The sequence below is a fragment of the Heterodontus francisci genome, unplaced genomic scaffold, assembly GCF_036365525.1.
Source record: "Heterodontus francisci isolate sHetFra1 unplaced genomic scaffold, sHetFra1.hap1 HAP1_SCAFFOLD_59, whole genome shotgun sequence".
NCBI lineage: Eukaryota > Metazoa > Chordata > Chondrichthyes > Heterodontiformes > Heterodontidae > Heterodontus > Heterodontus francisci.
In genome coordinates this window covers 5,513,108-5,525,695 of record NW_027140758.1, presented here as the reverse complement: position 1 = coordinate 5,525,695, position 12,588 = coordinate 5,513,108, and positions in this window count along the sequence as shown.

Here is a 12,588-nt window from a genome sequence, read left to right as displayed (position 1 = left end):
AACACAATAGTGAAAAATAATGTATCCTTCAATCTGATACAGGATTGGTGTGCAAGTGTAACTCAGGCTGTACGAATCAATTTGATCAGTGCCATTCAGTCTGAGGGAGAATCTTGGACTTGCATGTAAAATGAACTCAGTCTGGAATTGTACAGTATCTTCCAACTGACACAGTATGAGGTTTTAGGACTGGTATGTTATTTATAGCTCAGACTACACAAATCAAATTTATATTGTAACTTTTATTTTCATAATCCAGATGAGTTTTAATGTATATGTCTGGACACATTATGGCAATTATTACTCATAAACTCAGAACGTGTTGGGCTGGTATTTAACTTGAATCTCAGAGTATATTTTTATATTATTTAGAGATACAGCATTGAAACAGGCCCTTCGGCCCACTGAGTCTGTGCCAACCAACAACCACCCATTTATCCTAATCCTACATTAATCCCATATTCTCTACCACATCCCCACCATTCTCCTACCACCTACCTACACTGGGGGCAATTTACAATGGCCAATTAATCTATCAACCTGCAAGTCTTTGGAGGTGGGAGGAAACCGGAGCAGCCGGCGAAACCCACGCAGACACAGGGAGAACTCGCAAACTCCACACAGGCAGTACCCAGAACTGAACCCGGGGGTCGCTGGAACTGTGAGGCTGCGATGATAACCACTGTGCCGCCCATAAACACACATAATGCCTCCATTATTGAGGTTAATTCTGTAACTTTGAAACGGGAACCATAATTTGTAGCTGAGGTTGCACGATCGTGGGATTGGCACAGTGATAATTTGATAGTCGGTGAGAATTTGGACTGGGATTTATGAGTTGGGGTGACATGGAAACAACGTCTGTCTCTCCTGCTCTGTTTGATTGAGGGATTGAAAATGTGTCTCTGGATCTATTTCTGCTGTCTGAGACTGTGGAACTGATGACCTGTCTGCGCGTCTGCGCTCTGTGAGTGATAATGTACGGACTGTATGAGAAGGAGCTGGTGACACTCTTCCTTGTAACTTGGGTGGAGGAAACATCACATTTATTCCGGTTCATTCAATTATTTGCCTGTTTGAACAAAAGTATGTTTATAACTGAAATACAGGGAAGGTAGAACATACAGGATTTTAAAGAATTTAATCTCTCAAATAATAATGAACGCCCACAAAGGAAGCCCAGCCATACAAATATTATCATTGTTTGACTGCACTGCAGTAACAGGTTCTTCCCATTCCGTCTCCTTTCCCTGTCCACACACAGCCCGAAAATGGCCTCTCCCTTCCCCCACTCACTCCATGTTCCGGGACCAGTTACTGCTCCATTCCACCTCTTACAAACAGCCCCCGCCTCCGCCTGAACTTGCCCCGGACTCGATGCTGATCTCTGAGTCTATCTGCGGACACGCTCCCAAAGCGATGTGCTGCTGGAAGGAGGCTGCTGTTTGCTCCCTTCCCCCGGGACTGGGATCTCTCCATTCGCGGCTGTTTTCAACCATCTTCTTCCGCTCACAGGCAGTGCTGGGGGAGGGGAGCGCAGGCGCAGATTTCTGCAACAATTCAGCAAACAGAAACATGGAAAATTTCCGGCGCAGAATGAGGCCATTCGGCCCATCATGTCCGTGCCAGCGCAAAGAGAGCGATCCAGCCTCATCCCACAGTTTCTTGTTATTGGACAGTGAAGTGTGGAAACAGATGCGGACAGTCAGGATGTGGGGAGTTACACAAAGAGAATCTATTATCGGCACCAGGTGAGAAGTGTGAAGGACACATTTTAAACAGCGGCTGTTTGGTTTCGCTTGAACGGTTAGACCATGGGAGCGGGAACTGGAAATCTGACCTGTGTAAAAGTTCCTGTTCCGTCGGTCAGTCCCATTCATGTCCCAGTGGATTGTTTCTGGATGTCATTTAATTGTTGTAAAATGGCCAAAGCCCCTGGTATGCAGTAGCTGGGGGCTGCAGGACTGCAGTGGAATCAGACACTGACTCTGTTTGCATTGCTGGGTTTCCTTTGTGATTGTTCACAATGATTATTAATTGAAAAATTGTTTTGGTCACTTTTGTATCTTCTACCACATCTCTTCCTGAATTATAATAAATACTTTTTTCTTTCCATAGGCAAATACTTGAAGGAAGCAGAATAAATGCAGTGATTCCTCGACACAAGAGGAAGTGCAGCCAGCTCCTCACACACAGTAAGTACAGTATCACTCACAGAGAGCAGAGACATCAATTCCACAATTACCGCCAGCAGAAGTAGTCAGACCGGCACTGATCCCAAGTTCCAGAAACATTTATTCAATCCAACAGTCACTCAGAGCAGGAAAGACTGAAGTTGTCTCCATTTCACCCCAACTGACCAGGAGATACATCAATCCCAGTCCAAAATCACACCCACTATCAGATTGCAAGGCACTGTGTCACTCTCACAAGAGTGCAGCCTGAACTACAAATTCAATGTCAGATACAGCAGACAAACAGAACCTGATTGTAAAGTACAGAATTTATCCCAATAATGTACCCAGACTGCAGACTGAGCTCCATGTTACACATCACTCCACAAATCTCACAAATGGTCAGAGCGGAAGACACAGTATTAATTCCATTACTGCAAACTGAATGAACTTGACCATTACATACCAGGACATAAAACATATTGTAAGATGAAAGGACACAGACGTGAAATGTTAATTCTGTTTCTCTCTCCACATACGCTGCCTGAACTGCTAAGTATTTCCAGCAATTTTGTTTTTTTTAATTTCAGATTTGCAGCATCTGCAGAATTTTGCTTTTATTTTAGAGTTAAAGAAACATTGCCTTGTGAGGTGAGAGTGACTGCCCTTGATATCAAGGCAGCTATTGACCATGTATGGCATCAAGGAGCCCAAGCAAAACTGGAGTAAATGGGAATTGGGCAAAACTCTCTGCTGGTTGGAGTCATACCTAGCACAAAGGAAGATGGCTGTGGTTGTTCAGGTCAATCATCTCAGTCTCAGGACATTACAGCTGGAATTCCTCAGGCTCATGTTCTGGGCCCAACCATCTTCAGCTGCTTCATCAATGACCTTCCCTCCATCACAAGGCTGAAAGTGGGGATGTTCACTGATGATTGTGCAATGTTCAGCACCATTCATGACTCCTCAGATACTGAAGCAGCCCGAACCCAGATGCAGCAAGACCTGGACAACATCCAGGCTGAGGCTGATAAGTGTCAAGTAACATTCACGTCACATAACAAATGAAAAAAGTGAGGAAATAGTGAAGGGCTTTTATGGAATACACGGAGACATGTTTCCACTTGTGGTGGTGTCTGAAACAAGAGCCAAAAATATAAAATCATCATTCCTAAAGCCAATGAGGAATTCATGAAAATTGTATTTACGCAGTGAATGGATAGAATCTGGAATTTTCTATCACATGGAGAGATTGAGGTGAATAGTATTGATGCTCGTAAGGGGAGGTGGAACAAGTGAGCAAGTGTATGGGGAGAAATGAATTGAGCAATATACATATCAGGCTTTATTTTTCTTTATTTATGCAAATGATGCAGGATGGCTGGAAATATTGTGTAGAGCATAGAGCAGTTGGGACGATCCCAGTGCAGTGTTTTGTCTGGATGGATCTGCCCAGAACACTTGTGATGCAGGAGCTGGGAGCTTCAGTACTTCAGTGGAGGCAGATACTGACATGGGTTTTCAATTGTGTGTGTTCTTAATAATTATTAATTCAGAAAGTAAATTCACATCTTTGATATTTTGCACCTCACCTGTTCTTGAGTTATAAGATATATTTTTTCTTCATACAGGCAAATACTTGACGGAATCATGATGAATGTGATGGTTGCTGCACTCGAGGCACAAGGAACAGTGCAGCCAGCTCCTCTCACACACAAGAGGTACATTATCACTCAGACTACAGAGGTACAGATGGTTCATCAATTCCCTAGTCTCAGACCGCAGAAGTAGTCAGGCCCACATGGATCCCAAGTTCCAGAGACACATTTTCAATCCAAAAATCAAACAAAGCTGGAGAGAAAGAAGTTGTTTCCATTTCACCCAATTCAGTCCCACTGACAGTCACATACATCAATCCCAGGTCAAAATCACACCCACTAGCAGATTGAAATGCAATGTGTCAATCTAAATATAATGCAGACTTAGCTAGCAATTAAATATCAGATAGAATTGGTACACGTTACTGTTTGTTATTGATACCATCAATATCGGCGACCACACTCTGGAAGTGGTTCAAGAGTTCACCTACCTAGGCTCAACTATCACTAGTAACCTATCTCTCGATGCAGAAATCAACAAGCGCATGGGAAAGGCATCTGCTGCTATATCCAGACTGGCCAAGAGGGTGTGGGAAAATGATGCACTGACACAGAACACAAAAGTCCAAGTTTATCAAGCCTGTGTCCTCAGTACCTTGCTCTGCAGCAGCAAGGCTAGACAACGTCCGTCAGCCAAGACTGACATCTCAACTCATTCCATATTTGCTGCCACCGTAGAATCCTTGGCATCAGGTGGCAGGACTGTATCTCCAATGCAGAAGTCCTCGTGACGGTCAGCATTCCCAGCATATACACCCTACTGAGCCAGCGGCGCTTGAGATGGCTTGGCCATGTGAGCCACATGGAAGATGACAGGATCCCCATCTCGCATTGTGCAGGGAACTCGTCACTGGTATCAGACCCACCGGCCATCCATGTCTCCGCTTTAAGGACATGTGCAAACGCGACATGCAGTCCTGTGACATTGACCACAAGTCATGGGAGTCAGTTGCCAGAGATTGCCAGAGCTGGCGGGCAGCCATAAAAGCGGGGCTAAAGAGTGGCGAGTCGAAGAGATTTAGCAGATGGCAGGAAAAAAGACAGAAGCACAAGGAGAGAGCCAACTGTGTAACAGCCCCGACAACCAATTTTATCTGCAGTGCCTGTGGAAGAGTTTGTCACTCGAGAATTGGCCTTTCTAGCCACTCCAGGAGCTGCTTCACAAACCACTGACTGCCTCTGGGCAATTACCCATTGTCTCTCGAGACAACGAGGCCAAAGAAGAAGAAGACTGATTGATTGGCACAGAATCTAACCTAATGATGTACCCTGAGATTTAAATTAAATACCATACCCAAAGCTCACACCCATTGATTATAAAGGATGTTGAAACATCCCCATGGTGTACCCTGAGATACAAGTCGCAAACAAGTCCAACATTCATTACAGTGAAAGTTTCAAAGGTGCTGAAAGATATTGTAAGCTGAGACACAAATTAGATACCAGTTCAGAACTCACCCACACTGTGAAATGGAAAGATACGGAATCAATTCCATTAGTGTAGATTGGTCTAAACATTATCTACCATTCTAAAAACTCATACAATACCAAACTGAAATACAGTATCAATACTATTCATGCAGATTGATCTAAACATTGTATACCATTCTAAAAACACACAGTATCAATTCTATTAGTGCAGATTGATCTAAACATTACATACCATTCTAAAAACTGATACAATATCAAACTGAAATACAGTATCAATTCCATTACTGTAAATTTATCTAAACATTGCCAGTCCAAAAATCACATACAGTATCAGACTGAGCAATGCTGATACGAAGTGTAAACTGTGATGTAAATTAGATGCCTGGGTAGAACTCACCCAGACTGCAGAATTGAAAAATACAGTTGACTGTGATCCACATTATTTACCAGCCAAAAACATCTCATACATGATCAGAGTGAAATAGATTATCAATTCCATTTGTGCAGACTGAACTCCACATGACAAACCAGTAAAAACTCTCATACAGAGGTATGGTGATTTTGTGGTTACATTAAAGGACGAGTAATCCAAAAGTCTCCACTAATGGTCCAGAGACATGAGTTCAAATTCCACTGCAGCAGCTGGATAATTATTGAATCAAAGCAAGTTTATGGCACAGCAAGAGGCCATTTGGCCCATCATGTCTGTGCCAGATGAAAAAATTTCCACCCATTCTAATCCCACATTTCAGCATTTGGTCGGTACCCCTGCAGATTACGGCATTTGAAGTGTATATCCAGACTCCTTTTGAATGAGTTGAGGGTTTCTGCCTCAACTACCCTTTCAGGCAGTGAGTTCCAGACACCCACCACCCTCTGGCTGAATTTTTTTTTCCTCATCTCCCCTGTAATCTTTCTGCCAATCACTGAAAATCTATTCCCCGAGTCACTGATTTCTTTGCTAAGGTAAACAGGCCCTTCACTTCAACTCTATCCAGAATCCACAAAATTTTGTTCATTTCAGTCAGATCTCCCCTCAGCCTTCTCTGTGCCAAGGGGAACCGCCCCAGCCTATCCAATCTTTCCTCACAGCTGCGTTGTTCCAGTCCCAGCAACATCCTCGTAAATCTCCTCTGTACTCTCTCTAGGGCAATTACATCCTTTCTGTAATGAGGTGCTCAGAACTGCACACATTACTCAAGTTGTGGCCTAACTAATGATTTATACGGTTCCAGCATAACCTCTCTGCTCTTATATCTATCCCTCGGCTAATAAAGGAAAGGATTCCCTATGCCTTCTTACCACCTTATCGACCTGTCCTGCTACCTTCAGGGATCTGTGGACATTTACCCCAAGGTCCCTCACTTTCTCTACACCTTTCAGCATTTTCCTATTAATTGTGTATTCCTTTGCCTTGTTTGACCTCCCCAAATGCATCAGCTCACACTTCTCTGGATTGAATTCCATTTGCCATTTTTCTGCCCATCTGGCCAAACCATGAAGATCTTCCTGCAGCCTACAGTTATCCTCCTTGCTATTTACCACATGGCCAATCTTTGTGTCATCTGCAAACTTCTTGATCATGCTTCCTACATTTACATCCATGTAGACTACATCAGCTGCACTGCCCTCAACTATCTTCCTTTTTAATTCTTCAAAATTTTGATCAAGTTGGTCAGACAAGATCTTCCCTTAACAAATCCATGCTGGACTATCCTTGATTAATCTGTGCCTTTCTAAGTGACATTTTATCCTGTCTCTCTGAATAGATTCCAATAATTTTCCCACTACTGAGGTCAGACTGACTGTCCTGTAATTATTCGGTCTATCCCTCACTCCCTTTTTAAACAGAGGTACAATGTTAGCAGTCCTCCAATCCTCCAGCATCACACCTGTATCCAGTGAGGTCTGAAAAACGATGGTCAGACCTTCCGCTATTTCCTCTCTTGCTTTTGAAGAGCCTGGGGTTCATTTCATCCGGCCCTGGTGATTTATCAATTTTCAAATAAGCTAATTCCATTAATATGTCCTCTCTCCCTCTGTTGATCACGTCTAATACTTCACACCCCTCTTCGTTATCCACAGTATCTGCATCGTCCCCCTCTTTTGTGAAGACAGATGCAAATTATTCATTAAGAACAATGCCAGCATCTTCTGCCTCTACACATAGGTTGCCTTTTTGGTCTTTTCTGTGCCCAACTCTTTCCTTAGTTATCCTTTTACTCTTAATGCATTGATAAAACATTTTTGTGTTCACCTTGATTTTGATTACCAATATTCTTCCATGCCCGCTCTTAGTTTCCCTAATTTCGATGTTGATTCCGCATCCACCCCCCCACCCCCCACCCCGCTCCACTCCTCATTCTATACCCCTCTCGGCTTTCTGTAGTATTGAGTTCTCTATGTCGGGCATAATTTTTCATTTACTGCCTTATCATACCCATAAGCTCCTTGACATCCATGGGGCTCTAGATTTGGCCTTCCCACCCTTTTTCTTTGTGGGAACATGTTGACTCCGAACCCCTTGAATCTTCCCTTTGAATTCTTCCCACTGCTCTGACACTGATTTACCTTCAAGTACCTGTTTCCAGTCCACTTTTGCTAAATCACTCTTCAGCTTAGTAAAGTTGTCCTTGCCCCAACTGAGAACTTTAACTCCTGTTCTATCCTTGTCCTTTAATAATTATGTTAACTCTGACTGAATTATGATCACTACCACCAAAATGCTCTCCCACTGCCACTCCTTCCACCTGCCCATCTTCATTTCCTAAAACTACATCTAAAACTTCACCCTCTCTTGTTGCAAAAAAGTTCTCCTGAATGCATCACAAGAATTCTGCTCCCTCAATTCCTTTCACACTAAAAGTATCCCAGTTCATGTTGGGGTGGTTAAAATCCCCTCCTGTTACTGCCCTATTGTTCTTGCACTTCTTAGAGATTTGCCTACATATCTGCTCTTCTATCTCCCTCTGACTGTTTGGGGGTCTTTAGTACACTCCCAGCAGTGTGATTGCCCCTTTTTTTTTCCTTAGCTCAATCTATACGGCCTCATTTGATAAACCTTCCAACATATCATTCCTCCTCACAGCTGGATTAGTTTCTTTGACCAAAATTGCCACTCTCCCTCCTTTGTTATCCTCCTCCCTATCGTGTCTGAAAACCCTGTAACCAGTAATGTTGAGCTGCCATTCCTGTCCCTCCTTAAGCCATGTTTCTGTAATAGCTATGATATCATACTGCTACGTGTCTATCTGTGCCCTCAGCTCATCTGCTTCGTTTTCTATACTCCTTGCGTTGAAATTGATACTCTTGAGCACTGCCAAACTTTAAAAAAAATTTCTAACCTTTGTTTCCTCTGTCTTCCAGACTCATCCATTAATTTTCTGCCTTCCATTTTCATTTTTAATTTTGTCCCATCTGAGTCTACCTTCCAGTCCCCACCCCCCTGCCAAATGAGTTTAAACCCTCCCCAACAGTACTAGCAAATGTCCCACAAGGAACTCCATCCCGGCTCTGTTCAGGTGTAACCCATCCGAGCTGTCCCAAGAATCTAAAGCCCTCCCTCCTGCACCATCTTTCCAGCCAGGCATTTATCTGTCTTATCCTTCTATTCTTGTACTCATTTTTGCCTGGCACTGGGAGTAATCCGGAGAATACTGCTTTTGATGCTAATTTCTTACCGAGCTCCCTAAATTCTGACTGGAGGACAACATCCTTCTTTCAACTTTGTCATTGGTTCCGATGTGGACCACAGCTGCTGGCTGTTCACCCTCCCCCTTTAGGATGCTCTGTAACTGCTTAATGACATCCTTGACCCTGGCAGCAGGGAGGCACCACAGTATTCTGGGATTCACGTCTACAGCCACAGAAATGCCTGATTGTTCCCTTGACTATTGAATCATCTATCACTATGGCTTTTCCAGTCTTCCCTGTACTCCCCTTTGCAGCTGAGCCACCCGTGGTGCCATGGATTTGGCTCTGGCTGCACTCCCCAACTGAAGCATCACTGTCCTCTGTGTTCAGAACCTGTCGGAGAGTGTGATGCACTCAGGGTGTCCTGCATACCTGCCTGATTCTCTTTGACTGCCTAGTGGTCACCCATTCCCTCTCTCCCTGCATACTCTTAATCTGTGGGTTGACCACATCTATAAACATACTATCCATATAACTCACTTCTCACGAATGCACCGCAGTTTCACCAGCTGCCGCTTAAGTTCCAAACCCAGAGTTTAAGCAGCTGCAATTGACAATACTTCCTGGCACAAATGGTTCTCCAGGATACGGGAAGCATCCTGGAGCTCCCACATAGCACAAGAGGTGCATTCTCGAGGTTGAAGCACCCCTGCCATTCCTTTATGTTAGCCCTTTTTCTGCTGCCACAGATCATGATGGGCCAAGTGGCCTCTTTCTCTGCCTTAAACCTTCTATGATTCTATCATGTTCACTAACATTATCCCCCTTCATATACAGCACCGCAGAGAATAAGTCCGACCATTCCTAACAGTGTGCCCATATCACACTGTATTACACATTCATATGTATCATCAGAGACAGTATCAGTAACACAATAAAGTGCTCACGTATCACACTCAATAACTTTGATAACAATAATGTATCCCAAACATATGTGCAGCATTTAGAGAGGAAGAGAGACAGTATCAATAGTGCATTTTCTATCAGTATGTCCATGTCACACCCAATAACTGGATCCCACGTTTATATAGAGCACGAGAGACAGAGGTGATAGTGAAAAATTGAGAGAGACGGGGGCGGGGTGGAAACGGGCGGGGGGTGATGAGAGGTGAGACAGAGAGAGATCCCCATCAGCAGTTACAGGCTGACCTGGAAGCCTCATTTTATTTTGAAAGATCCCCTGGGAGACAGACGGTGCAGTCTCATCTCTAACTGATACTGTGTCATAAACAGACACATTATTATTCCTCGACTCTGTGAAACAGTTCGTGAGGTGAACAATGTTCCAAATTTAACGCTCTTGGCCCTGTTGATCTCTGTAATCTTTCAGCTCACACCGTTCGATATGACTGTCAGTGAGGGACAGTTTCAATGTGATGACATTAATCTGGGACTGTTACTGACAGATATTAACTCCTGCGCGATCGCAGCAAACACAGCGACTCCCTCGGAGGATTGCTTTGAGAAGACGGGTGAATGAAGAGCAAACACACTGCAGGGAATGATCTCAAACTGAGCTTCAGAAAGGGGGAATCCCCCAGCTTGAAACGTTCTCTGACCTTTCCCCACAGCCCCAGTTCCTTTGCTCAAACTCGGAGAAAACTGAACTGGGGAAAGTTCCAATTCATTTTTATTTTCTGATTGAGTGGGGAAAGAAGCGCATGCGCGATGCAATCCCACCCGCCCCACTGTTCAGGAGCAGAAGAGCGCATGCGCTCTCCCCTCCCCTCGCAGTGTCCTTTCGCGTCATTTACTCTGTGAGCGGAAGAAGTTTGTTTGAAACAGATGGGAGTCCCGGTGTAAGCGAGTAAACAGCAGTCTCCTTCCAGCAGCACGTTGTTTTGGGAGCCTGTCCGCAGAGGGGCTCAGAGATCAACATTGACTCTGGAGCAAGTTCGCGGGCTGTTTGTAAGAGGCGGAGTGGAGCACGAACTGGTCCCGGAACATGGAGTGAGCGCGGAAGGAGAAGCCTTTCTCAGGCGATTTGTGGACAAGGTAAGGGAGACAGAACGGGAAGAAGCTGCTGTTGAAAATAATTGTTGTTTTCTATCCTCAAACCTGTAATGCATGTTCCTGGTTTAGCTCCAGTTTCACACTGTTTGTTGTTATTGAGCAGTGAATAGAGGGAACAGAGCCGGACAGTAGGGATGGGGACAGTTATGCAAACGACACCTATGGCTGGCACCAGGTGAGAAGTGTTAAGGGTTTGAACAGCGGCTGTCGGTTTCGGTTGAATGGTTGGTGGAATGAGAAACAAGTAAATGGCAGAGACTTTGAACAAGAATTTTGTATGTCTTCACTGAAGACACTAAAAGCATCCCAAGAATAGTAGAAAATCAAGGCAGAAAAGGAGGGAGGAATTTGAAACAATCACTATCACTAGAGAAAATGTACGAAGAAAACTAATGGGACTAATGGCTGACGGGTCCCCTGGACCTGATGGCTTGCATCGGTTTAAAAGAAGTGGCTACAGAGATAGTGGATGCATTGGTTGTAATCTTCTTAAATTCCCTAGATTCTGGAACAGTCCCAGTGGATATTAAAACCACAAATGTAACGTCCCTATTCAGGAAAGGAGGAAGAGAGAAAGCAGGCAATGACAGGCCTGCTAGCCTAATGGGTGTCATTGGGAAAATGCTGGAATCCATGATGAAGTAAAGAGCAAAAGAACATTTATAATACAATCATGCAGATTCAACATGGATTTATGAAAGGGAAATCATGTTTGACAAAATTAGTAGAGTTCTTTGAGGATGTAACAAGCAGGGTAGATGCAGGGGAACCAGTAGATGTAGTGTATTTGGACTTTTAAAAGGTATTTGCTAAAGTGCCCTGTATAAGATTACAACACAAGGTAAGAGCTCATGGTATTGAGGGGTAATATATCAGCATGGACAGAGGATTGACTATTGAACAAGAAACAGAACTGGGATAAATGGGTCATTTTCAGGTTGGCAAACTGTAACTAGTGGGGTGCCACAGGGATCAGTGCTGGGGCCTCAACTACTTACAATCTATATTAATGATTTTGATGAAGGGACCGAGTGTGAAAAGGAGTTCAGTCACCCTCTGTCCATAATAGACCACACGAGACTCAAGCTCTTTGTTCACCGGTTTATTGCAAGCATCTGCAAGGGAGACCGTACCCATTCGAGATGGTGTACGAACTCCCCAAATAGTTCCAAAAACATCATTTTTATACCATTTTACAGATAGCAGCTCATTTACATTTACCAATCATTCTGTTACACAGTCTTGTCTCTTATCTCAATCCAGTTGTGTCTACTTGTACATAGCTAGGTTACCCAATTACATTCTAAGCAGGTATACATTATACTATCCAATCATTAGCAAGGCACGAACGCATGAAACTTTCACCCTTGTCTGGTTTATGTCAGACATGACTACTCGTGGTTCACCAGGCCTTCTCCTTTGTTCACTGTTACATGTCCTTTTCCCTTTCACCTCCCCCTTCAGAATGTATTGTAACTAAATTTACTGATACAAAGATGGGTGGGAAAGCAAGTTGTGAGGAGGACACAAAGAGTCTGCAAAGGGATAAAGACAGGTTAAATGTGTGGGCAAAAATTTGGCAAATTAAGTATAGTGTGGGGAAAATGTGAGGTTATCCA